Source organism: Lutra lutra, chromosome 6 (assembly GCF_902655055.1).
Source record: "Lutra lutra chromosome 6, mLutLut1.2, whole genome shotgun sequence".
Classification (NCBI taxonomy): domain Eukaryota; kingdom Metazoa; phylum Chordata; class Mammalia; order Carnivora; family Mustelidae; genus Lutra; species Lutra lutra.
In genome coordinates, this window is record NC_062283.1 from 21402171 (window position 1) to 21427780 (window position 25610).

Here is a 25610-nt window from a genome sequence, read left to right on the forward strand (position 1 = left end):
TTTTTGTTGTGTCCTCACAGGGCAAAGAGGACTCATGCCATCCATGAGCATTCTGCCTTATGACCTAATCCCCTCCCAAAGGCCTCACCTCCTAAAACCATCTACTGGGTGTTAGGATTTCAACATTTGAATTTTGGGGGATACAAACATTCAGCCTACAACAGAACTGTCGCAGAGTTTTGAGAAGTCATATGACCTGACTTCCAATTTTAAAAGAATCACTCCTGTTGCTCTGCTGAAAATGACTGACGGAAGCTACGGACAAAAGCAGGAAGACCAGGGAAGTTGACATCAAATGCAATGAAATAACATGGCTTGACTGGATATTTCGTTTGCTCACCTCTGATCCTTAAGTGTATACATGTAAGAAGTTAAGAAATTGTCAGAGAAAGGGAACAACTGAAGAAAATTAAAGTCAGTCCATTCTGTGTCTTGGAAATAAGTCATGCAAAAGTTTGGAAGAAAACGAGAGAAAGAAAATAGTCAGAATTATTTCACCTTTCTTTCTTTTTTTAGCAAGGCACTACACATCCACCTAAACTGGTTACCATTTTGTCTTCAGAAATGACTAATGTTTAGGGGCACCTGGGTGGCTCAGTGGGTTAAAGCCTCTGCCTTCGGCTCAGGTCATGATCCCAGGACCCTGGGATTGAGCCCCGCATAGGGCTCTCTGCTCGGCGGGGAGCCTGCTTCCTCCTCTCTCTCTGCCTGCCTCTCTGCCTGCTTGTGATCTCTGTCAAATAAATAAATAAAGTCTTTAAAGAAAAAAAAAAAAGAAATGACTAATGTTTAAAAAAATTGACTAATGTTTGAGGTGAAGGAATAATTCAGTGACTTGGTGGAATTCCTGCTATTTTTTATGAATCTTAAAAGTTTTCTAAAAAGAATCAAAGAGAGTCAGGAAAAGTGAGTTATAAAATGGGAGAAATGCTCCCAGAAGGGTGTAAAGGGGCGGAAGAAAATCTGATGGCTTGATTCCATTAGGAAGCTGACCCTAGAAAGATGGACTTTGTGAGAAGCATTGACCCATTATCTACAAGGAAGGGAAAATATAAAAACAGTACATATTTTTGTAAAAAGGTGGAAAGCATTCAATCTCACCATGTGACTGTGAAAGGTCTTTAGGATAGGATGGAATCTTGGAGCTTGGGGAATCAAAGCACAGAGGATACACGCCTAGTTCCATCACTGTGATTTTATACAAAATGAATAAGAAGAAATGTGGGCAGAAGTCTCTAGAAGAGGAACAGTTCAATTATTACAGATAACTTTAACTGCACAAGAGAAAGTATCTTTACAGTGGTTAAGATCATCACAATTATTTCCTGCAACTGCTGTGGTGACTACTTATTAAAGGAGCTCCTAAGAAGATAGTCCCAGTAACCTTCTCACTTTTATTACCCATGGAGAACAAGTTTGTCACTACTGGTGCTTGAGGCAGTTCAAAAATCTATTGTGAGTGGCTTCTAAGAGTTGGCCAGAAATATAAAGTACCATTAACTATGTTAGATACTGGCAGGAGGCCATGGAGAAAATGCAGAAACCCTCTCATCCCACTTCATTGTTTCACACAGCATGATCAGAGTTCAAGGCGGGAATATACTCAACTTGGAAATAAAGAGGTTTTTTTCCGTTTTCCTGGATTCCACCCAACTGCAGTGTCTCAGCGGTTGTTTTAAGTGCCCCCAATGGACTGAACCCTGCAAAGTTGGTGCCTACCATCCAAGTTCCTCACATACACGGGGGTGCTCATTTTGTCTTATGAACACTTCACATTGTTGAGAATTATTTTAGGCATTTTTAATTGTTGAACAAACATCCTTTGACTCACAAATAGGCTCCAAATGTTATCAGACTCTCCAAGTACTCCCTGTACTTCAAATCTACAATTACTAACATTAATTTTGAAAATTCACTGTTTCTCTGAAATACTCTAAGTTTATATCTTTGGAAGATATATGATTTCATGGCCAAAACAAAAACAAAAACAAAAACAAAAAACAAAAAACCCAGATAGATATATTATGAGGCTCTTTTCCTCCATGTGTCAACCTCTCCTATTTTTTCTTTTAAAGCCTGAGGGTAAGAAATGACCCATATACCCTAATGCAGTAATGTGGTTCCTGTCCTATTGTGGCCCCTCAAGAAGTCTCTCTATTCTGCCTCCTTTTGCTTTTCTGGCATTAGCCCTTGATTTTACTCTGATTTTACTCCTATTCTCTCTCCTCCAGACACTGTAAGTTGACTTTTCCTCTTAGAGATTTGCTAACTGTCTTAACCACCTAAACGTGAAAGTTATTATCTGCAACCAGAAAGACACTTGTTACAAAGAGCAAACTCATCATTCAAGGGTCTGGCCTGTGATGGTCTTGGTACTTTGGCAAATCTTGTCCACACGAACTTCCTACCACAGTCGCACTGTTGTTGGGGGAACTCAGAGAATCACATTCTGGTGGTGAATGGGTATACTGAGCTCTGTTCTATTCTCTCAAAAATCTCTAATAAAAAAAAAATAAAATAAAATAAAAATCTCTAATAATTTATTTGATTGGGCCAGTTTTATAGTTTCTACAAACATGGAAAGCTGTCACTCAACATGACCCATAGCCACTTATTCATTGGAAAGTACAGGCACGAGACACAATCTCTCCTCTTCTGACCAGCACACTGAAAGGTCCTGAGAAGATAAACTATTATTAGTTAGCCTGGAAATCTCCATAGAGGTTAGTGCTCTTCCCATGTTGACTAGTGTCATATTTATTAGAGGTAGATAGAAGAACTCATATCACCATATCATCCAAATGTTGAGAGGGTCTAGCACTGTCCAATAGAAGTATATGGCAAAGCCACATAGGTAACTGTATATTTTCTAATAACTAGAGTAAAAACAAGTAAAGAGAGACAGATGAAAATAATTTTATTAATATATCTTATTCAATCCAATCTGAAAAAATATATATTCCAATAGATTTGTTTTCTATTGCAGCTATAACAAAGTACTACAAATTTAGTGGACTAAAACAAGACACGTTTGTTATCTGGAGATCAGAAATCAGAAATGGGTCTCCCTGGGTTAAAATAAAGGTGTTGACAGGGCTGTGTTTCTTTCTGGAACCTATAGGAAGAGACCTATTTCCTTGTCTTTTGGATCTTATAGAGGCTGCTCATGTTACTTTGCCAGTGGCTCCTCTGCCATTTTCAAAGCAATGGCTGGTCAAGTCTTTCTGAGACTGACTCTTCTGCTTCCCTCTTTCACATATAAGGACCCTTGTGATTACTTTGGGCTCACCTGGACATTCAGGATAATCTATTTAAGGTCAGCTCATTAGCAAGCTTGATTCCATCAGCAATCTTAAGCCCCTTGCACATAAGGTAACATATTTGCAGGTTCTGGGGATTAGGACTTGGACACCTTGGGGGAGGGGTGCAAGTGGGAGAACATCATTCTGCCTGCCACAGTTAATATAAAAATTGAGATATTATTTTATGGTCTTGTTTTCATATCATCTTCAACAATCTTCCAAATTTGGTGTGTATTTTGTACTTGGAGCACATCTCAATTCCAATTAGCCACATATCAAGTATGAAATAGCCACATGTGACTGGTGGCTACCAAAGTGGACAGCAGAGGCATAAACAATGGTTCTCAACTTGAGCTGCACATAGAATGACCTAGGGAGCTTTTAAATATCCCAATTCTGGGGCGCCTGGGTGGCTCAGTGGGTTAAGCCGCTGCCTTCAGCTCAGGTCATGATCCCAGGTCCTGGGTTCGAGCCCCACATCGGGCTTTCTGCTCAGCAGGGAGCCTGTTTCCTCCCCTCTCTGCCTGCCTCTCTGCCTACTTGTGATTTCTCTCTGTCAAATAAATAAATAAAATCTTTAAAAAAAAAAAATATCCCAATTCTCAGTGTAGACTTTGTTCCGAAGAATTCCGAACCTAGGCTTCAGTACTTTTTAAAGCTCCTGGAGTAATTCCAATGTGTATTCAAGATGGAAAATCTCTCATGTAAGCAACAGTAAACCTCATTCTTTCTATGTTGTTGAAACATTTCTTCAACCTCTCTCTCAAGAACCAGAGCTATTTCCCTGATGTCAAAGGTTTGATGGTTGTGCCATCCTGGGCATTCAAAATGGCAGACACCAAATCACTGTGTGCGGATGCCTGTGTGTGTGTGTCTGAATGTGTGTGTGTGTCTGTGCATACAAATGTAATTATGTGTGCACTTAGCTTTCAGCGTTTGAAAATATAACACTCGGTTTAACTTCTGAATCCTCTGATCAGCTCTGAGAGCCATTCATACATGTTTGTTTGTTCACCAGATACTTACTAGATGCCTGCTGCACACCAGGAGCTATGCCTTCATTCTGGCAACTTCTCCATATGCTTGATAGGAGAAACTGCTATGGAAGAACTATAAAGCCAAAATTTCCATTCGACAGTATCCCTTGGCTCTTCTGAGGACACAGAACATAAACATACACACAAATGCAGTGGATAACACAGAATCGGCAACATTGCTAAGTTAGATCTGGCCAATTAGATTCTGTTCCTGGAAAAGTCTGCTCAGGATAAACTCATCAGAGAGAAACTATGAAACCTTAACAATGGCTTGACCCCTGAAACACAAAACTTCCTCGAAGTCTGCTGGAAGCCTTCTCTCTCAACCTGTGTGCCTGCCTTTGTGCTGCTCCTTTGTGTATTTCTCTCAATTTTCTCTCTCCTTTGTGTATTTCTGGTCTCTCCTCTCTCTCAGGAAGATGGTCCTATGAAATATGGGCTCCTCTTCTGCTTTCTTAGCTAACTAGATTCTGTCTGTTCCCTCAGTTTCTAATTCTTCATCAATTGTCCTCTCCTACCATTTACAATAAATCCCACCAAATGCTACTAGAATGCTCTTCCCAAATAGAAAGCTGTCCTCTCTTTCTTTCTTCTTTCTGTAGTTTTAACATACAGAATAAAATCTAAACTCATTATCATCCTCCACCATTTGTCTCAATTACATTTGCACCTGCATCTCCCACCGCCCTCCTTCCTGGCCAGTCCTCCAGGCAACAACTCTGCTATTCCCTGAAGAGATCTTGCACTTGGCTTAGGTGTCTGCTAGGAATTCTCTCCCCATTCACATCATGGTGGACCTTCCACCCACATTTCATGGCTCTTAATAAGTTCCATATAACTGTCCCTACACTGTATTCCCAATGATGCAACCTGCTTCGTGTGTTTGTGCAAATCTGTCTTAACCTCTGTATTAGTAAGGGTTTTCCAGAGAAACAGAATAGACAGGATGAATATATATAGAAAAGATATTTATTTGAAAGAATTAGCTCACAAGGTTATGGGGGCTAGCAAATCCAAATTCTACGGGGTAAGTCAGCATGCTGGAGACTCAGGGAAGAGCCAAAGCTACAGTTAAAGTCCAAAGTCCATCTGCTGTAGAATTCCTTCTTGTTGGGAGGAACTCAGTCTTTGGAACTATTCAGAACTTCAACTGATTGAATGAGGCCCACCCACATTATGGAGAGCAGTCTGCTTTACTTAAGAGTTCACCAATTTATATGTTAATCTCATCCAAAATACACCTTCACAGAAACATGATAGATAATGTTTGACTGTGTATCTAAGCACCATGGCCCAGCAAAATTAATACATAAAATTAACCACCAGCAACCTCCTTGAGCATCTAGAAGGCCAATATTGTGACATTTTATCACTAAATCCCCATCTTGCACCCCCTTCAGGGATGACACGACAGCTTACCCTTGGCAGGCCCTCAGTAAACATGGGCTGAATTGAGTTCAATTGAAGCACACCTACAGGCCTTGATTGTGTCTAGTGGTGTGTCAGTACCTGAAAAAAAGCAAGCATTCTGTCAGTTAGACTAGGTTTGTGAGGCTTTGTCCTTCCACAGACCTTTGATATTTTCTTCTCTCTCCTCATGACACTTGCCTACCAGTAGTAAAAAATGGAGAAAGCCCTCAAATCAAAGTAGTCACATATATTGTAAACCTGATACTAATGAAAATGTCAAAAATCCAGCTTGGAGGCACTGGAATGACCAAATGAGCCCTTGGCCAAGTCAGCCCAAGGGTATTAAATAGTCACTTCAATGGATCTGAGTAGCCAACCTGGGAATTTCTACAAGTTTATAGAAATCATAGCCCTCTTGATTTTCCAATGCAACAGACCAAAGCCCAGGATGGTATACCAATGTATATTTGCACAGACTCACAGAACAGAGGCCTTATTAGTAAAGGATGGAAAAAGAAAATGGGGGACCCCTGCCCTTACCACATTCGAGCATGCTGGGTCTGTAGGGCAGAGCTGAATAAGCAGTTAGCCTGACAACTAGAAAGCTCTGGGGGATTGTAGCCAGTGAGAATCAGAAAAGCAAACACTGCCAGATTTCCCCATCCATGGAATGCCTTACTGGAAGAGATGGAGCTCTGAGAAGTTCATTTCCTTTTTTCTCTTCCACTAAGACCCGTATGGTTTTATAATGGCATTTTAAGCTAGCTGTTAATGTGGGTAATGTAGTTTGGGAAAAGCAAAAAGGCCCAATTATAAGAATCAATATATTGTGTGAAGGGAGAACGAAAGCCTCTATTAAATATGAAGCAGGGCTTCAATTCCAACTAGAAGTAGGCCAAACAAGGAAACCAAAACCATCGCGTGAGATTGATGTGAAAGAGGAGTATTTCTCTAATCTCAGCTTGTTCATTCCTCCTGCCTGGTGGAAATGCCACAGCTTCACAGGGCAAATTCGTGGTCCCAGGCCCAGCCTGCACATGCACAGAGCAACCAATAGGTCCTTATATTTCATGAACAAGTGAATGAATAAAGTAGGTAATGAATAGCCCTGCCCTACCTTAACCATTTATTTTAGGCCAGTGCTTTCAAAGTGTGGTCCTCTGACCAGCAGCATGGGTATCAGCTGGGAACTCGTCCATGACAAGACTGTCTCCCCTAAACCTCAGGGGACCTATGGAATCAGCAACACTAGATATGGGGCCCAGTAATCTATTTTTTACCAAACCCTGCAGGCAGTTCTTCTTCTTTTTTTTTTTTTAATGTGAGATAATCTTATTTTATTTTATTTTTAAAGATTTATATCTTTATTTTTTTTTCTTTTTTTTTTTTAAAGATTTTATTTATTTGTCAGAGAGAGAGGAGAGCGAGCGAGCACAGGCAGACAGAATGGCAGGCAGAGGCAGAGGGAGAAGCAGGCTCCCCGCCAAGCAAGGAGCCCAATGTGGGACTCGATCCCAGGACACTGGGATCATGACCTGAGCCGAAGGCAGCCGCTTAACCAACTGAGCCACCCAGGCGTCCCTATATCTTTATTTTTAAAGATTTTATGTATTTATTTGACAGAGAGAGAGAGATCACAAGTAGGCAGAGAGGCAGGCGGAGGTGGGGGGGGGGGTAAGTAGGCCCCCTACTGAGCAGAGAGCCCGATGCGGGGCTCGATCCCAGGACCCTGAGATCATGACCTGAGCCGAAGGCAGAGGCTTAACCCACTGAGCCACCCAGGTGCCCCTGCAGGCAGTTCTGATGTGCACTTCACAACTCTGAGAATTTTGCTGCTTTAGGTAAAGACCCAGGTTACTTTTTTTTTTTAAGACTTTATTTATTTATTTGACAGAGATCACAAGTAGGCAGAGAGACAGGCAGAGAGAGAGGGAGAAGCAGGCTCCCCGCTGAGCAGAGAGCCCAATTCGGAGCTCGATCCCAGGACCCTGAGATCATGACCTGAGCCCAAGGCAGCGGCTTAACCCACTGAGCCACCCATGTGCCCCAAGACCCAGGTTTCAACAAGATGATCTACCACTCAAGAACCATACATTCTTAGCACTACAGGCATAAAGATGAATCTGACAGATTCCCCGTCCTCAAGGACCCTTTGGAAGTCGTTTCTTGAGCAAGTGGCACTTCCGGGGTTCATTCAGAAAACTTTATTCCTCCCTCCCACTATTCCTTCAATGACAGCTCCAATCCACCTGCGGGCTGGTGCTGTCCAGGGCCCTGGGTGAAATCATCTGCAGGACCCATCATCACTGTAGGCCCTCTCAGACAATGAAAGGATTTTGGTTATAGGGACAGTCTCACTTCAATAATTCAAATACCTAGTTTGTTACCAAATCACACGACACCATACTCAAGTCTGTCCTTCCCTCCAAGTCTGTCTTGCTTCACAGAGGAACTGGGTAAGACCTGAAGGCGTACTCATCTCCTTTATTTGCCAGCCAGTTCTTTGTCCCTCACCCGCTCACCAAACTGTCGCTGGTTCCTCCAAGTCAGGGAGGTAAGGAGAGATGGGGAGGGAGGAGAACCAAGGAATAAGAGAGATTTTGCTTGAAGGAATGGGCGCCCCCAGGAGAATCCTCTAACTTCAACCTCCTGTACATGGGCACGGCCTGGCAACTTGGAATTGTTCATCCAGCCTCAGGATCTGCTAACCCTAACCTTCTTTTGGGGTCACCCTCGCCCCTACAGGCAGCTCTTGGGTGGAATGGGAGAACTACCCCTAGACTGGCACTGGGCACTATTACTTTCCAAGCAAAGCCGACACCTTTGGCCCAGCATCTCTGTGAGTGGTGTTCATATGCAAATGAGTCATCTTTCTTCATTCCCTAACCAGGCAGGTGGAGTCCAGGACACATTTCACGTTCCATGAATGGGTCCTACATACTCCAGGAGACAAAGATCAGCTACTCCTGCCTTCTCTTGATGCCTCTCTCATGTAGCTTCAGGGAAGGAAAATACCGCTTATTTATAACCTCTTTTCCTAAATTCTTAGCTCCAGCTACATAGCCTGGAAGGAGAGTGATAGGTGAACAGTGACAAACTGATCTTCAGAAAACTCCGTGGCCAAGTCCACACAGATCTTCTCATGCGTCACTTCCAAAATGTGTGTTTGGTGGGCATCTAGGTGTGTGGAATCCCAGCAATCGAGACTCTTCTGTTTTGACATCCTTATATGCTACACATATAAATAACTAGTATTTGTCTGTTGCTTCCCAGTTAAGAAAGCGCCTCATGATGTGATATGTAGTGGCTTTAGTAGAAACCCTTAAGATCCAAATGAAACAGAGATAGGATTAAAGTTTAGAAATTTAAAAGGCAGAAAGATCACTTTCACCTGGGGGGTGGGAGTGGTCAGATCAGGTAGCCATTAACAGCAGCTTACAACAACACAGGATTTATTTCTGTTTATCAGGAAGGGCATTTCCCAAAACTTCAACAAATAAGCCTTCAGGATGACTCAATTACTCAGACGGCTCTGTCCCTGACACAGCCTCTCAGCCTGACCTCCTGCCTCTCCAAGCATTCTGATAACCCTACTTCCATGCCTTCCCCTCCTTTTAACACTTCCCAAAACTTAGAATTTACCCAAGGTCCTTAAAACAGACACCAACTGCCCAACTATCTATTTGGCAGAGGGCTGTACTGATCCATAAGCAGTAGTTTCTTCTGATTACATACTGCTATAGGTTGAGTTTTTACTGCAGAAAATGGAGGAATTTGTTCCCAGCCGGGAGCTGACCACACACCACACCCATTCAGGCTGACTGCCTCTCTGCCACACTCTGGCCTTCATGCGGGGAGCAGAACCTCAACCCAGCCAAATCCTACACACCTGTGGAACAGAAAGCCCCTGGGGATTTAAATCTGTTCCCCTCCTTTCTGGACCATTCCAGAGAAGACAATTAATTGCCTCCTGTTGACTGAATTGAAACGCAATCTCGGACTCACCTAGAATTCGAGAGAACTGGCTTCTTGACCTGGTTCTGGGGACACTGAAAAAGTTCATCTGCCCATCCCCATGTCAGGTGTCTCACCTATAAACCGGTCTCTAATGTGCCATGATTGCAGTCTACTGCCAAACAGACATCAGCAGAAACTAATGTAGAACTTCTATACTTAACCAGAGCCTTCAAATATTGATAAAGCTTGCCCCTTGCTGCCCAGGCCTTGGCCAAAAAACATTAAGTATTTAGGAAAATGCATAAAGCTAATTGCTAAACAGCACTCTAGAGCTGGGCTCTCCATAAGGGACCAGTAATGGAGCATGTAAATAATTTTACAGCACAAATCACACGGCCTACAATTGTGTAGTGTATGTTCTCTATAATGCTTATAAGTGATCTGACCACACCACCTTCCTTTCCTTCTTCACCACTAGCTTGCCACATCCCTGGAACTGTTTTGAATGTCCAGGATAGCGAATGCTGAACTCTTAATTCCAAAGATAGTGATATTTTCCTGGGGGCTTATGACCCTCTCCCATACTTACACCATGCCACTCCACAGACACATTCTCTCTTGCCTAACTTGTCCCATGCCCCTTCTTCCACTCTCCCAGACACCTAAATAACATTTTCTCCAAATTTCAGTTCTCAGCCATGATCTCACACCATCATGACCAAGACTCCCTAACTTGAGAAACATCCCTTCCCAGAGCTATAATGCCAAACCCAGCCTCTGCCCTGAGCTCCAGCCCATACTTTCTAAGCCCCTGATCGGGACTTGTACTTGAATGCTCTTTGGGCTGGTTGGCATATGGTCCCCTTTCCTACTTTGGGAGACTTCCAACAGCTAATGAGCTTTTGTGGGGGACAGAGGCTGCATCCCACTAGAAAGCTGAAAAAGCTGGACCCTACTCTCCCAGCAGAACTTAAAGTCAGCCTGGCCATGAGGTCTGCACCAATTGGCTGCACCTGTCCTGTATGTCAGGTGCTTGTGAGATAAGGAAGGAGGGAGTGAGCAGCCTGGAGGGACTGCAGACATGCAATAGCCCTGGGGCTGAGGGAAGCAGAACCAATGTTAGGCAATCCGCAGTGCACGCTGCAGGGTCCAGGGCTCAGATGCTGTGCTGGGGGGCAACTCGGGATGGGGCATTGTTCCTGGGTGGGTAACTCTGAGCCTGTTTAAATAAAGTCCCTGAAGATTCTACAGACTACCCAAGCTCCTTTACAGAGTTCCTTTGCTGCTAAATCAGAGTGGGTTTTGGTTTCTTCCAACTAAGAATCCTAAATGATACAGTTTCTTATCCATCATCTCGAATTCAACTGGTCTAAAACTGAATTTCATTTTTTCTCCTAAAACCTGTTATTTACTGTAACTTTCCTTTTCTTTCCAATGACATCATTCTCTCAGTCACCCAAACTGAAAATTTCAGTTATCCTTAACATTCCCATCCATTCAGTCATCAGGTGTTACTGATTTCCCTGTGACAACGCCTTTCTCGCCCATCTCTTCTGGTTTTTGTATGGCCACAAACTTAGGTTTCTAATTTAATCTAATTTTATCTAGTGTTGTACTAACACAGCAAGCAGTGTTAACCAATCTCCCAGCCTTCAAGCTTTCTCATGTTACATTTCTGGTGCACATTCACTTGAAATGCCCATAATCCTGTTTTCCTTGCATCGACCCCTCCTCAAAAATTCATGGGAGCCTCCCTAATGGCAGAGAAAGTTCTTAAGGTCTTTGGTATAACCCAGAAGCCAGCTGGCCCTTTCTCCCTGTGTTCTTCCTTCCACACATGCAATCCCTATTTTGTGCCCCATGCCCCATCCCTACATGTGCCCCATGTCACAGATCACAGATTAAGACCATAGCCCTTCCTTGGGTTCCCCCAAACATCCCAAAGTGTTAGTGAGCCATTCAGACCTTGGAGATTTCATAGGAAATGCGGAACAGGAGTTCACCTGGACCACCTCTAAGCAAACGTGCTAGAAATCTATATGTTAGACGTCTCTGCAAAGTGCTTTCTTGACCATGAACATGAAGACACAAGTTGTTTCTCTTGTGCTCTGTTTACCTCCCTGCGTGTTCGCTCATCTGCAAGGTCAGAGTAGCAACAGAACCTACATCACTAGGGTTGCTGTGAGGAATAAATGGGTGGATGGACGTGAAGCCCTTGCCTAGTGTCTGGCACAGCACCCGTTTCTTATTATTGCCCCTAGATTTCCCTTGAGCCAAGCTTCCTACTTCACCGAGGCATATTTGAGTAGGGGTCCTGTCCCCTTGCCATGAAAGATCATAAAAGACATAAAAGACCCAACCATACGAAGTGGGTTTTATTTTCCTCTTTTTTTTTATAAGGAGCTAGTGAAGCCACACAATGTTCTTTAGCAGCCTAGTATATTGGTGCTTGGCCTTCATGGCCATTTTAACCATGGAAAATTGGAAAATGCCTATTTTATGGTTATCAGAAATAGTTTGCAACTCAGATTTTCTGAAAATCTACCCCCCACACACAAAAAATAGCATCATTCTCTGAGCATCTGTTTCCCTTATTTTTTTCTTCAATCATTTTTAACTATAGAATAAGCTAAGAATATAGAAAAGTACTAAAAATAACAGACATCTTGGGTTTACTTCTAAAATGCTTAAAATTTGTTTTTTACACTTGGTCTTTAACCCACCAGGAATTTATTTTTCCTGTATAGTAAAGGGTAGGGATTTAACTGCATCTTTTTTCCATATAGTCATTGTAGCTGCATTGCTTACCAAAGAATCCATCCTTTCTCTAATAATTTATAACACTCTACTTATCATTTAAATCACCAGATTCTTATGAGTCAGTTTCTAGATTCTTTATTCTGTCACATTATTTGTCAATCCTATCCCATTCTTCATATCACCATCCATTGTCGTTATTATAGCTGTGGAATATCTTTATACCTCTTGGACCTCCCTTTACCTTGCTCAGCTCCCATTGCCTCTGCTTGCATTTTTATCAATGGCACTACCACTATTCAAAACATTTTTTACTGTTCTTAGCCCTTTACTGGTTCATATGAATTTTAGGACAAGCATTTTGAGTTCCATGAAAAATTTTATGGGAATGTTATTGTTGATGAGTGAGATTTTTATTGGATTTGCATTGAGTTTATAAATTGTTTGGGGAGAATTAAAACTCTTACAATCTTGTCTTCTCATCCAGGAATGTGGTATGTTTCAACATTTATTTACATCTTCTGCTATGTTTTAGAGTAAGGTTTTTAGTTTTTTCTATAAAGGTGTCATATTTTTTATAGCTGTACTACTGATAACCTTAGAGCTGGAGATAATATTGTAAATGTTATCTTTTTTAAGATTTAAGATTACTTGGTCAGTCATTCGGTACTGCTGTTTGAGACTACTTTTGGTTTCTGTATATTGATCTGAATCTAACGACTTGGCTGATTGTTCTTACTAGTTCCTCCAGTTTACCTATAGTTTCTTAAATTTTCCATGTGGACCTTCACGTCATTCGCAAAAAAAAAAAAAAAAAGAGTTGCTTTTTTCCTTTCCAGCCCTTATAAACTGTGCTCTTGTACCTAGCCTTATTACTCTGGTAAGGAAATTCAGCAAATGTTCAGTAGACACAGTGAGGGCAGACATCCATATCCTGTCACCAACTGATTCTAAGGAAACCTTCAAAGGAAACTGCCTTCTATTCTTAGTCTATTAACAGCTCTTATCATGGATGGCTGTTGAAATTTAACAAATGTTTTTTCCTACATCTATTGAGATGGCCATATAATTTCTTCTTTAATCTGTTCATGTGATAAACTACAATGACAGATTTATCGTGTTAGAGCTCTAATGTTAGATGATTTGTCCATTCCTCAATTTTGGACTAATATTTTACTTAGAATTTTTCCTTTTATGTTGATGAGTGAGAATTGCATATAACTTTCTTTTTTTTTTTTTTTTTTTTAAAGATTTTTATTTATTTATTTGTCAGAGAGAGAGAGGGAGAGAGCGAGCACAGGCAGACAGAGTGGCAGGCAGAGGGAGAAGCAGGCTCCCTGCTGAGCAAGGAGCCGGATGTGGGACTCGATCCCAGGATGCTGGGATCATGACCTGAGCCGAAGGCAGCTGCTTAACCAACTGAGCCACCCAGGCGTCCCTGCATATAACTTTCTTTGTTCATAATTGGTCATTGTCCTTCACCAATTTTTGCAACAAGATAATACCAGCCCCATAAAAGAAATTAGAAAACTTGCCTTGTTTTTTGTTTTTTGTTTTTTTGTTTTTTGTTTTTGTTTTTTAATTCTCTGCAACACATTGTGTAAAACAAGTATTATCAGTTCCTTGATATTTGTTAAAAATAACTGATGAAATAGTTTGGGCTAGTGTTTTTAGGGAAGTATATTTTTACTATTCACTAAATTTTTTAAAAGTCCTAGGAAGATTTAGATTTCCTCTGTCTCCTTGAATAGATTTTGAAGTATTATATTTTTCTATAAAATTGTCTATTTCCACTAATTTTTCAATTTATTGGCATAGATCATCCTATGATTCTTTTTAAAGTTTTTACAGTCACTAGAGTTAAAGGTCCTTTTTGTAAGATTTTCAAAATGGCACCAGAGTAGGAGAACCCTAGGCTCATCTTGTCCCACAAAAAGGATAACAAAATAGATATCAAATCATCCCAAATACCCCAGAAATCAACCTGAAGGCTGACAGAACAAACTCTGCAACTAAAGGAAAAGAAGAGACCATATAGAAGAAGGTAGGAAGTTCGGAGACATGATTTAGAGGAGAAATGAATCATGAATGCTGCATGGAGGGGAGGGAGCCATAGTCATGGAGAAGGGCAGGAGACAGATAGAGGAGCACACAGGGAAATGCACAAGGAGAACATTTCTCCAAAGCCATTGGCTTGGAAAATGAGGGGCCGAATTTGGTGAGTTCTTGCAAACAGTTGGACTTAACGCCTAGGGTTTCAAAGGTCAGTGGACTTCGCTGGCATAGAGCCCAGAGGGCACTGTGCTGCTCCTGGAGAGAAGGCAGACAAACAACCCAGGAGCAGAGAGCATGGAAAGAGCTTTCTGAAGAGCTCCTAGGCACACAGTGGGGAGATTATTTGCTCTTCTTAAAGCACATCCTTGAGAGGTAGTGTTCATGGAGCCGCCTCTCTAGGAACAAAGAAGCTGGCAAGTGCCATTTTTCTCCCCCACCCTCCCTCAGCATAAACACAGAGCCACCTATGGGAAATAGCTCAGCAGGAACACTTGCTGCCTAACTTGCTTACACCAAGCCCTACCTGCCCCCTGCTCTTTGCTGGTACTGCCCTTCTTAGTGAAGATTGATTCAGTTCCAGTGTGGCAAGTCCCTCCCTAAGAATACCAGCACAATCCTCTGCCCACAACACATCTCCCAACCAGAGTTCTGCAGGGCCTCAGTTCTGTCAGAGTTGGTGTCCAGTCTCATTTCACAAGCAGACCAGACAACAACTAGTTAAAACTCACCACATTCAGGCCAGGGACCAAACAGAAGGCAAGGAGATTCTCAGCAAATGACTGGCCTGAAGGATTTAACAGCCAAAGCACAACAGCAAAGCACATGCAACACACACAAGAGACACTCCTTAAAGCTCTAGGCTCTGGACACTACATGGCCTCTCCTTCATAAGGCCATTACATAAGGAGCAGGACACATAACTGTCCTTACTAGCACAGAGAAGGCAGATACTTAGACAAAATCCAAAGATGAAGTAATTTTTATTTTATTTTATTTTATTTTACTTTTTCAGTGTTCCAAGATTCATTATTTATGCACGCCCAGTGCAAGATGGAGGAATTTATCCAAATGAAAGAACAAGATAAAGCCACAGCCAGAGTTCTAAGCAAAACAGATGTAAGTAACATGCCTGATAGAGAAGTTGAAGCAACAATCATAAGGATACTCACTGGGCTTGAGAAAAGAAGACATCAGCGAAGTCCTTAGCACAGAGATAAAGAGCTTAAAAAAAAATAAAAAGAATCAGATGAAGAATGCAATAAACAAGATTAGAAACAGGCTTGATGCAATGAATGGCAGGCTGGAAGGAGTATAGGAATGAATTAGTGACCTAAAAGACAAAATAATGAAAAATTATGAAAATGAAAGAAAGAAAGGATGAACGAACTACGCAACATGAGACTTAGGGAACTCAATGACTTCATCAATTGTAATAACATATGCATCACTGGAGTCCCAGAGGAAGAAATGAGAGAAAAGGAGGCAGAAAATTTATTTCAAGAAATAATAGCAGAAAAATTCCGTAATCTGGGGAATGACACAGAGATATCCAGATCCAGGAGGCACAAGGAACTCCCCAATAAAAGCAGGCCAACACCAAGACATATTGCAGTTAAATTTGTAAAATATAGTGATAAAGAAAAAAATCTTAAAAACAGCAAGACAAAAGAAGTCCTTAACTTAAAATGAAGACCCATAAGGGTAGCTGCAGATTTCTCCACAGAAACTTGGCGGCCCAGAAGAGAGTGGCGTAATATATTCAAAACACTGAATGGGAAAAGGCTGCAGCCAAGAATACTCTATCTGACAAAGCTATCATTCATAATAGAAGGAGAGATAGAGTTTCACAGATAAACAAAAACTAAAGGGGTTCATGATCTCTAAACCAGCCCTGCAAGAAATTAAAGGCAATTCTTTGAGTGCAAAGGAGACAACAAAAGTGACAAAAACAGAAAGGATCAAGGAAACTATGCAGAAACAACAACAGAGCAAATAATAAAATGCCAATGAATACATATCCATCAAAATTAATTTGAATATAAATGGACTAAATGCTGAAATCAAAATAAATAGGGTGTCAGAATGGATTAAAAAAAAACAATCTATAGGCTGCTTACAAGAAACTCATTTTAGACCTAAAGACACCTATAGATTGAAAGTAAGGGAGTGGAGAAATATTTATCATGCAAATGGATATCAAAAGAAAGGTAGAGTAGCAATACTTACATTGGACAAATTAGACTTTAAAATACTGTAAAAAGAAATGAAGAAGAGCATTATATAATCATAAAGGGGACAATCCAGCAAGAATACATAACAATTGTAAATATTTATACACCCAACATGGGAGCACCTAAGTATAGAAAACAAACAAACAAACATAAAGGAACTAAATAATACAATAATAGTATGGAACTTTAACACCCCACTTACAACAATGGACAGATCATCTAAACAGAAAACAAACATGGAAACAATGGTTTTGTTTTGGTTTTTTGTTCGTTTGTTTTTTAAAGATTTTATTTATTCATTTGACAGATAGAGATACAAGTAGGCAGAGAGGCAGGCAGACACAAGAGAGAGGAGGAAGCAGGACAGATAGAGATACAAGTAGGCAGAGAGGCAGGCAGACACAAGAGAGAGGAGGAAGCAGGCTCCCTGCCAAGTAGGGATCCCGATGTGGGGCTTGATCCCAGGACCCTGGGATCATGACCCGAGCCAAAGGCAGAGGCATTAACCCACTGCACCACCCAGGTGCCCAGGAAACAATGGTTTTGAATGAGGCTCTAGACCAGATGAACTTAACAGGTGTATTCAGAGCATTGCATCCTAAAATAGCAGAATACACATTCTTTTCAAGTTCACATGGAACATTCTCCAGAATAGATCACATATTAGGTCACAAAACAGGTCTCAACAAATACAGAAAGATTGAAATCATACCACGCAACCTTTATGAACACAATGCTCTGCAGTCAACCACAAGAAAACATTTGGAAAGACCACAAATACATGGAAGTAAACAACATGCTACTGAACAATGGGTCAACCAGGAAATCAAGAAATAAATTTTTTAAAATATGGAAACAAATGGAAATGAAAACGCAACATTTGGGAGATTGGCAAAAGCAGACCTAAGAGATAAGTGTACAGTAATACAGGCCTACCTCAAGAAGCAAGAACAATCTCAAATAAATAGCCTATAATCCTATACCTCAAATATCCTAAACTTACACCTAGAAGAACTAGAAAAGGAACATCAAATAAAGCCAAAAGCCAGCAGAAAGGGGGAAATGATAAAGATTAGAGCAGAAATAAATGATATAGAGACCAAAAAAAAAAAAAAAAGATAGAAAAGATCAGCAAAACCAGGAACTGATTTTTGAAAAAATTAATAAAATGTGTAAACCGCAAACCAGACTTATCAAAAACAAAACAAAAAAAAAAGGACCCAAATAAATAAAATCACAAACAAGAGAGGAGAAAGAACAACCAACACCACAGAAATACAAATCAATTATAAGACACTATTATGAAAATACATATGCCAACAATTTGGACAACCTGGAAGAAATGGATAAATTTCTAGAAACATACAAGTTACCAACACTGAAGTTGTAGAAAGTACTTCAGGAAGAAGTAGAAAACTTGAACAGACTGATAACCAGCAAAGAAATTGATTTGGTAATCAAAAACTCCCAAGAAACAAACGTTCAGGTCCAGATGACTTCACAGGAGAATTCTACCAAATATTTAAAGAAGAGTTAGTACCTATTATAGAAAAATAGACAGAGGAAGGAAAAAATAGAAAAGGAAGGAAAACTTCCAAATTCATTCTATGATCCCAGCATTACCCTGATACTAAAATCAGATAAAGTCTCCACTAAAAAAGAGAAAAACAGGCCAATATCCCTGATGAACATAGATGCAAAAATTCTCAGTAAAAGACTAGCAAACTGAACCCAACAATACATTTTTTAAAAAAATCATTTACCATGATCAAATGGGATTTATTCCTGGATTGCAGGTGTGGTTCAATATTCACAATCAATCAAGCCGCATTAATAAAATAAAGGATAAAAATCACATATCATTTTAATAGATTCAGTAAAAGTGTTTGACAAAATACAGCATCATTCTTGATAAAAACCCTCAACAAAGTCATTTTAAAGGAAACATACCTCAATATAATAAAGAAAAACCCACAACTAATATCATCCTCAATGCAGAAAAACTGAGAGATTTTCCTCTAGGTCAGGTAAAAGACAGGGATGTCCACTCTCACCAATATTATTGGACATAGTACTGGAGGTCCTACACACAGCAATCAGAAAACAAAAAGAAATAAAAGACATCTGAATTGGCAAGAAAGAACTAAAACTCTCATTATTTGCAGATAACATGATACTCTATATATAGAGAAAACCCAAAGACTCCACCAAAAAGCTGTTTCAAGTGATAAACAAATTCAATAAAGTCACAGGATACAATACCAACGTACAGAAATGTTGCATTCTTATACAACAATAATGAAGCAACAGAAAGAGAAACCAAGGAATCAATTCTTTTTACAATTACACCAAAAACAGTAAGATACCTAAGAATAAACCTAACCAAAGAGGTAAGGAGCTGTACTCTGAAAACCATATAACAATTAAAAGTTGAAGATGACATAATAAAATGGAAAAAACATTCCATGCTCATGGATTGAAAGAGCAAGTATTGTTAAAATGTCTATACAACCCAAAGCTGTCTACACATTTAATTAATTCCCTGTCAAAATGTCAAAAGCATTTTTCATAGAGCCAGAACAAAAAATTCTAAAATTTGTGTGGAACCACAAAAGACCCCAAATAGCCAAAGGAACCTTGAAAAAGAAAAGCAAAATTGGAGACATCAGAATTCTGGACCTCAAGTTGTATTACAAAACTATAGTGATCAAAACAGTATGGTACTTTCACAAAAATAGATACATAGATCAATAGAACAGAATAGAAATCCCAGAAATGAACCCACAACTGTATGATCAATTAATCTTTGACAAAGCAGAAAAGAATAGCCAATACAAAAGACAGTCTCTTCAACAATGGTGTTGGGAAATCTGGACAACAACATGCAAAAGAATGAAACTGGAACACTTTCTTACATCAAACACAAAAATAAATTCAAATAGAATAAAGATCTAAGTGTGAGACATGAAATCCTAGAGAACCCAAGCAGTAAACTCTTTGACATTGGCCATAGAAACTTCATTCTAGACATGTCTCCTGAGGCAAGGGAAATAAAAGCAAAAATAAACTATTAGGACTTCATCAAAATAAAAAGCTTCCACACAGTGAAGGAAACAATCAATAAAACTAAAAGGCAACCTATGAAATGGGAGAAGATATTCACAAATGACATATCTGATAAAGGATTAGTATCCAAAACATATAAAGAACTTACACAACTCAATATCCAAAAGCTGAATAATCCAATTAAAAAATGAACAGAATACATGAACATTTTCTCAAAGATGACATACAGATGGCCAGCAGACACATCTGCTCAACAGCACTGATTATCAGGGAAATACAAATCAAAACTACAATGAGATATCACCTCACACCTGTCAGAATGGCTAAAATCAACAACACAAGAAACAGCATGTGTTGGTAAGAATGTGGAGAAAGGGGAACCCTCTGGGACTGCTGGTGGGAATGCAAACTGGTGCAGCCATTCCACAAATCAGTATGGAGGCTCCTCAAAAACTTGAAAATAAAACTACCTTGCCCTCCAGCAATTGTACTATTAGGTATTTACTCAAAGAATAAAAAAACATTGGGGGAGGAGTCAAAATGGCAGAGAAGTAGCAGGCTGAGACTACTTCAGGTAGCGAGAGATCAGCTAGATAGCTTATCTAAAGATTACAAACACCTACAAATCCAACGGGAGATCGAAGAAAAGAAGAACAGCAACTCTATAAACAGAAAATCAACCACTTTCTGCAAGGTAGGACTGGCGGAGAAGTGAATCCAAAGCGACGGGAAGATAGACCGTGGGGGGAGGGGCCGGCTCCGGCGAGCGGCGGCGAGCAGCGGAGCAACGGAGCACAAAATCGGGACTTTTAAAAGTCTGTTCCGCTGAGGGACATCGCTCCAGAGTCTTAACCGGGGTGAAGCCCACGCGGGGTCAGCGTGGCCTCAGGTCCCACAGGGTCACAGAAGGATCGGGGGTGTCTGAGTGTCCCAGAGCTCACAGGTATTAGAACGGGGAAGCCGGCTACAGAGACAGAGCCGAGGAGTGACTCTCAGCTCGGGGTTACCTTGAACCGGTCGCAGGCTGGGTCAGCTCGGAGCGCGGCCGGAGGCCAGGGTGGCGGGAGTCATTGGGCGCTGTTCTCTGGGGGCACACTGAGGAGTGGGGCCCCGGGCTCTCGGCTCCTCCGGGCCGGAGACCGGGAGGCCGCCATCTTCATTCCCTCCCTCCGGAACTCTACAGAAAGTGCTCAGGGAACAAAAGCTCCTGAAAGCAAACCTGAGCGGATTACTCAGCCCGGCCCCAGGTAAGGGCGGTGCAACTCCGCCTGGGGCAAACACACTTGAGAATCACTACAACAGGCCCCTCCCCCATAAGATCAGCAAGAAACCCAGCCAGGACCAACTTCACCTACCAAGGAGTGTAGTTTCAATACCAAGAAGAGCGGCAGAATTCCAGAGGAGGAGAAAGCAAAGCACGGAACGCATGGCTTTCTCCCCATGATTCTTTAGCCTTGCAGTTAAATTAATTTTTTTTTCTTTTCTTTTTCAATTTTTTTTCTTCTTCTGCTAAATTTTTTTAACTTTTACTCTTTTCTTTTTTAACATTTTTTAACTAGTTTATCTAATATATATATATTTTTTTCCTTTTTATACTTTTTCTTTATTGGTTTTTTTTTTAAATTTTTTTTTCTTTCTTTATGAACCTCTTTTTATCCCCTTTCTCCCCCCCCCCCCCCCCCCATGATTTGGGATCTCTTCTGATTTGGCTAAAGCATATTTTCCTGGGGTTGTTGCCACCCTTTTAGTATTTTACTTGCTCCTTCATATACTCTTATCTGGACAAAATGACAAGGCGGAAAAATTCACCACAAAAAAAAAGAACAAGAGACAGTACCAAAGGCTAGGGACCTAATCAATACAGACATTGGTAATATGTCAGATCCAGAGTTCAGAATGACGATTCTCAAGGTTCTAGCCGGGCTCGAAAAAGGCATGGAAGATATTAGAGAAACCCTCTCGGGAGACATAAAAGCCCTTTCTGGAGAAATAAAAGAACTAAAATCTAACCACGTTGAAATCAAAAAAGCTATTAATGAGGTGCAAACAAAAATGGAGGCTCTGACGGCTAGGATAAATGAGACAGAAGAAAGAATTAGCGATATAGAGGACCAAATGACAGAGAATAAAGAAGCTGAGCAAAAGAGGGACAAACAGCTACTGGATCACGAGGGGAGAATACGAGAGATAAGTGACACCATAAGATGAAACAACATTAGAATAATTGGGATTCCAGAAGAAGAGGAAACAGAGAGGGGAGCAGAAGGTATATTGGAGAGAATTATTGGAGAGAATTTCCCCAATATGGCAAAGGGAACAAGCATCAAAATCCAGGAGGTTCAGAGAACCCCCCTCAAGATCAATAAGAATAGGTCCACACCCCATCACCTAACAGTAAAATTGACAAGTCTTAGTGACAAAGAGAAGATCCTGAAAGCAGCCAGGGAAAAGAAGTCTGTAATGTACAATGGTAAAAATCTTAGATTGGCAGCAGACTTATCCACAGAGACCTGGCAGGCCAGAAAGAGCTGGCATGATATATTCAGAGCACTAAACGAGAAAAACATGCAGCCAAGAATACTATATCCAGCTAGGCTATCATTGAAAATAGAAGGAGAGATTAAAAGCTTCCAGGACAAACAAAAACTGAAAGAATTTGCAAATACCAAACCAGCTCTACAGAAAATATTGAAAGGGGTCCTCTAAGCAAAGAGAGACCCTAAAAGAAGTAGATCAGAAAGAAACAGAGACAATATACAATAGCAGTCACCTTACAGGCAATACAATGGCACTAAATTCATATCCCTCAATACTTACCCTGAATGTTAATGGGCTAAATGCCCCTATCAAAAGACACAAGGTAACAGAATGGATAAAAAAAACAAAACCCATCTATATGTTGCCTACAAGAAACTCATCTTAAACCCGAAGACACCTCCAGGTTTAAAGTGAGGGGGTGGAAAAGAATTTACCATGCTAATGGACATCAGAAGAAAGCAGGAGTGGCAATCCTTATATCAGATCAATTAGATTTTAAGCCAAAGACTACAATAAGAGATGAGGAAGGACACTATATCATACTCAAAGGAACTGTCCAACAAGAAGATCTAACAATTTTAAATATCTATGCCCCTAACGTGGGAGCAGCCAACTATATAAACCAAGTAATAACAAAATCAAAGAAACATATCGACAATAATACAATAATAGTAGGGGATTTTAACACTCCCCTCACTGAAATGGACAGATCATCCAAGCAAAAGATCAACAAGGAAATCAAGGCCTTAAATGACACACTGGACCAGATGGACATCACAGATATATTCAGAACATTTCATCCCAAAGCAACAGAATACACATTCTTCTCTAGTGCACATGGAACATTCTCCAGAATAGATCACATTCTTGGTCCTAAATCAGGTCTCAACTGTTATCAAAAGATTGGGATCATTCCCTGCATATTTTCAGACCACAATGCTCTGAAGCTAGAACTCAATCACAAGAGGAAATTTGGAAAGAACCCTAATACATGGAGACTAAACAGCATCCTTCTAAAGAATGAATGGGTCAACCAGGAAATTAAAGAATTGAAAATATTCATGGAAACAAATGATAATGAAAACACAACAGTTCAGAATCTGTGGGACACAACAAAGGCAGTCCTGAGAGGAAAATATATAGCAGTACAAGCCTTTCTCAAGAAACAAGAAAGGTCTCAGGTACACAACCTAACCCTACACCTAAAGGAGCTGGAGAAAGAACAAGAAAGAAACCCTAAACCCAGCAGGAGAAGAGAAATCATAAAGATCAGAGCAGAAATCAATGAAATAGAAACCAAAAAAACAATAGAACAAATCAACGAAACTAGGAGCTGGTTCTTTGAAAGAATTAATAAGATTGATAAACCCCTGGCCAGACTTATCAAAAAGAAAAGAGAGAGGACCCAAATAAATAAAATCATGAATGAAAGAGGAGAGATCACAACGAACACCAAAGAAATACAGACAATTATAAGAACATACTATGAGCAACTCTACGCCAACAAATTTGACAATCTGGAAGAAATGGATGCATTCCTAGAGACATATAAACTACCACAACTGAACCAGGAAGAAATAGAAAGCCTCAACAGACCCATAACCAGTAAGGAGATTGAAACAGTCATCAAAAATCTCCAAACAAACAAAAGCCCAGGGCCAGACGGCTTCCCGGGGGAATTCTACCAAACATTTAAAGAAGAACTAATTCCTATTCTCCTGAAACTGTTCCAAAAAATAGACATAGAAGGAAAACTTCCAAACTCATTTTATGAGGCCAGCATCACCTTGATCCCAAAACCAGACAAGGATCCCATCAAAAAAGAGAACTACAGACCAATATCCTTGATGAACACAGATGCAAAAATTCTCGCCAAAATACTAGCCAATAGGATTCAACAGTACATTAAAAGGATTATTCACCACGACCAAGTGGGATTTATTCCAGGGCTGCAAGTCTGGTTCAACATCCGCAAATCAATCAATGTGATACAACACATTAATAAAAGAAAGAACAAGAACCATATGATACTCTCCATAGATGCTGAAAAAGCATTTGACAAAGTACAGCATCCCTTCCTGATCAAAACTCTTCAAAGTGTAGGGATAGAGGGCACATACCTCAATATTACCAAAACCATCTATGAAAAACCCACCGCAAATATCATTCTCAATGGAGAAAAACTAAAAGCTTTTCCGCTAAGGTCAGGAACACGGCAGGGATGTCTGTTATCACCACTGCTATTCAACATAGTACTAGAAATCCTAGCCTCAGCAATCAGACAACAAAAGGAAATTAAAGGCATCCAAATCGGCAAAGAAGAAGTCAAACTATCACTCTTCGCAGATGATGTGATACTATGTGTGGAAAACCCAAAAGACTCCACTCCAAAACTGCTAGAACTTGTACAGGAATTCAGTCAAGTGTCAGGATATAAAATCAATGCACAGAAATCAGTTGCATTTCTCTACACCAACAACAAGACAGAAGAAAGAGAAATTAAGGAGTCCATCCCATTTACAATTGCACCCAAAACTATAAGATACCTAGGAATAAACCTAACCAAAGAGACTAAGAATCTATACACAGAAAACTATAAAGTACTCATGAAAGAAATTGAGGAAGACACAAAGAAATGGAAAAATGTTCCATGCTCCTGGATTGGAAGAATAAATATTGTGAAAATGTCTATGCTACCTAAAGCAATCTACACATTTAATGCAATTCCTATCAAAGTACCATCCATTTTTTTCAAAGAAATGGAACAAATATCCTAAAATTTATATGGAACCAGAAAAGACCTCGAATAGCCAGAGGAATGTTGAAAAAGAAAACTAAAGTTGGCGGCATCACAATTCCGGACTTCAAGCTCTATTACAAAGCTGTCATCATCAAGACAGCATGGTACTGGCACAAAAACAGACACATAGATCAATGGAACAGAATAGAGAGCCCAGAAATAGACCCTCAACTCTATGGTCAACTCATCTTCGACAAAGCAGGAAAGAATGTCCAATGGAACAAAGACAGCCTCTTCAATAAATGGTGTTGGGAAAATTGGACAGCCACATGCAGAAAAATGAAATTGGGTCCTTTCCTTACACCACACACGAAAATAGACTCAAAATGGATGAAGGATCTCAATGTGAGAAAGGAATCCATCCAAATCCTTGAGGAGAACACAGGCAACAACCTCTTCGACGTCAGTCGCAGCAACATCTTCCTAGGAACATCGCCAAAAGCAAGGGAAGCAAGGG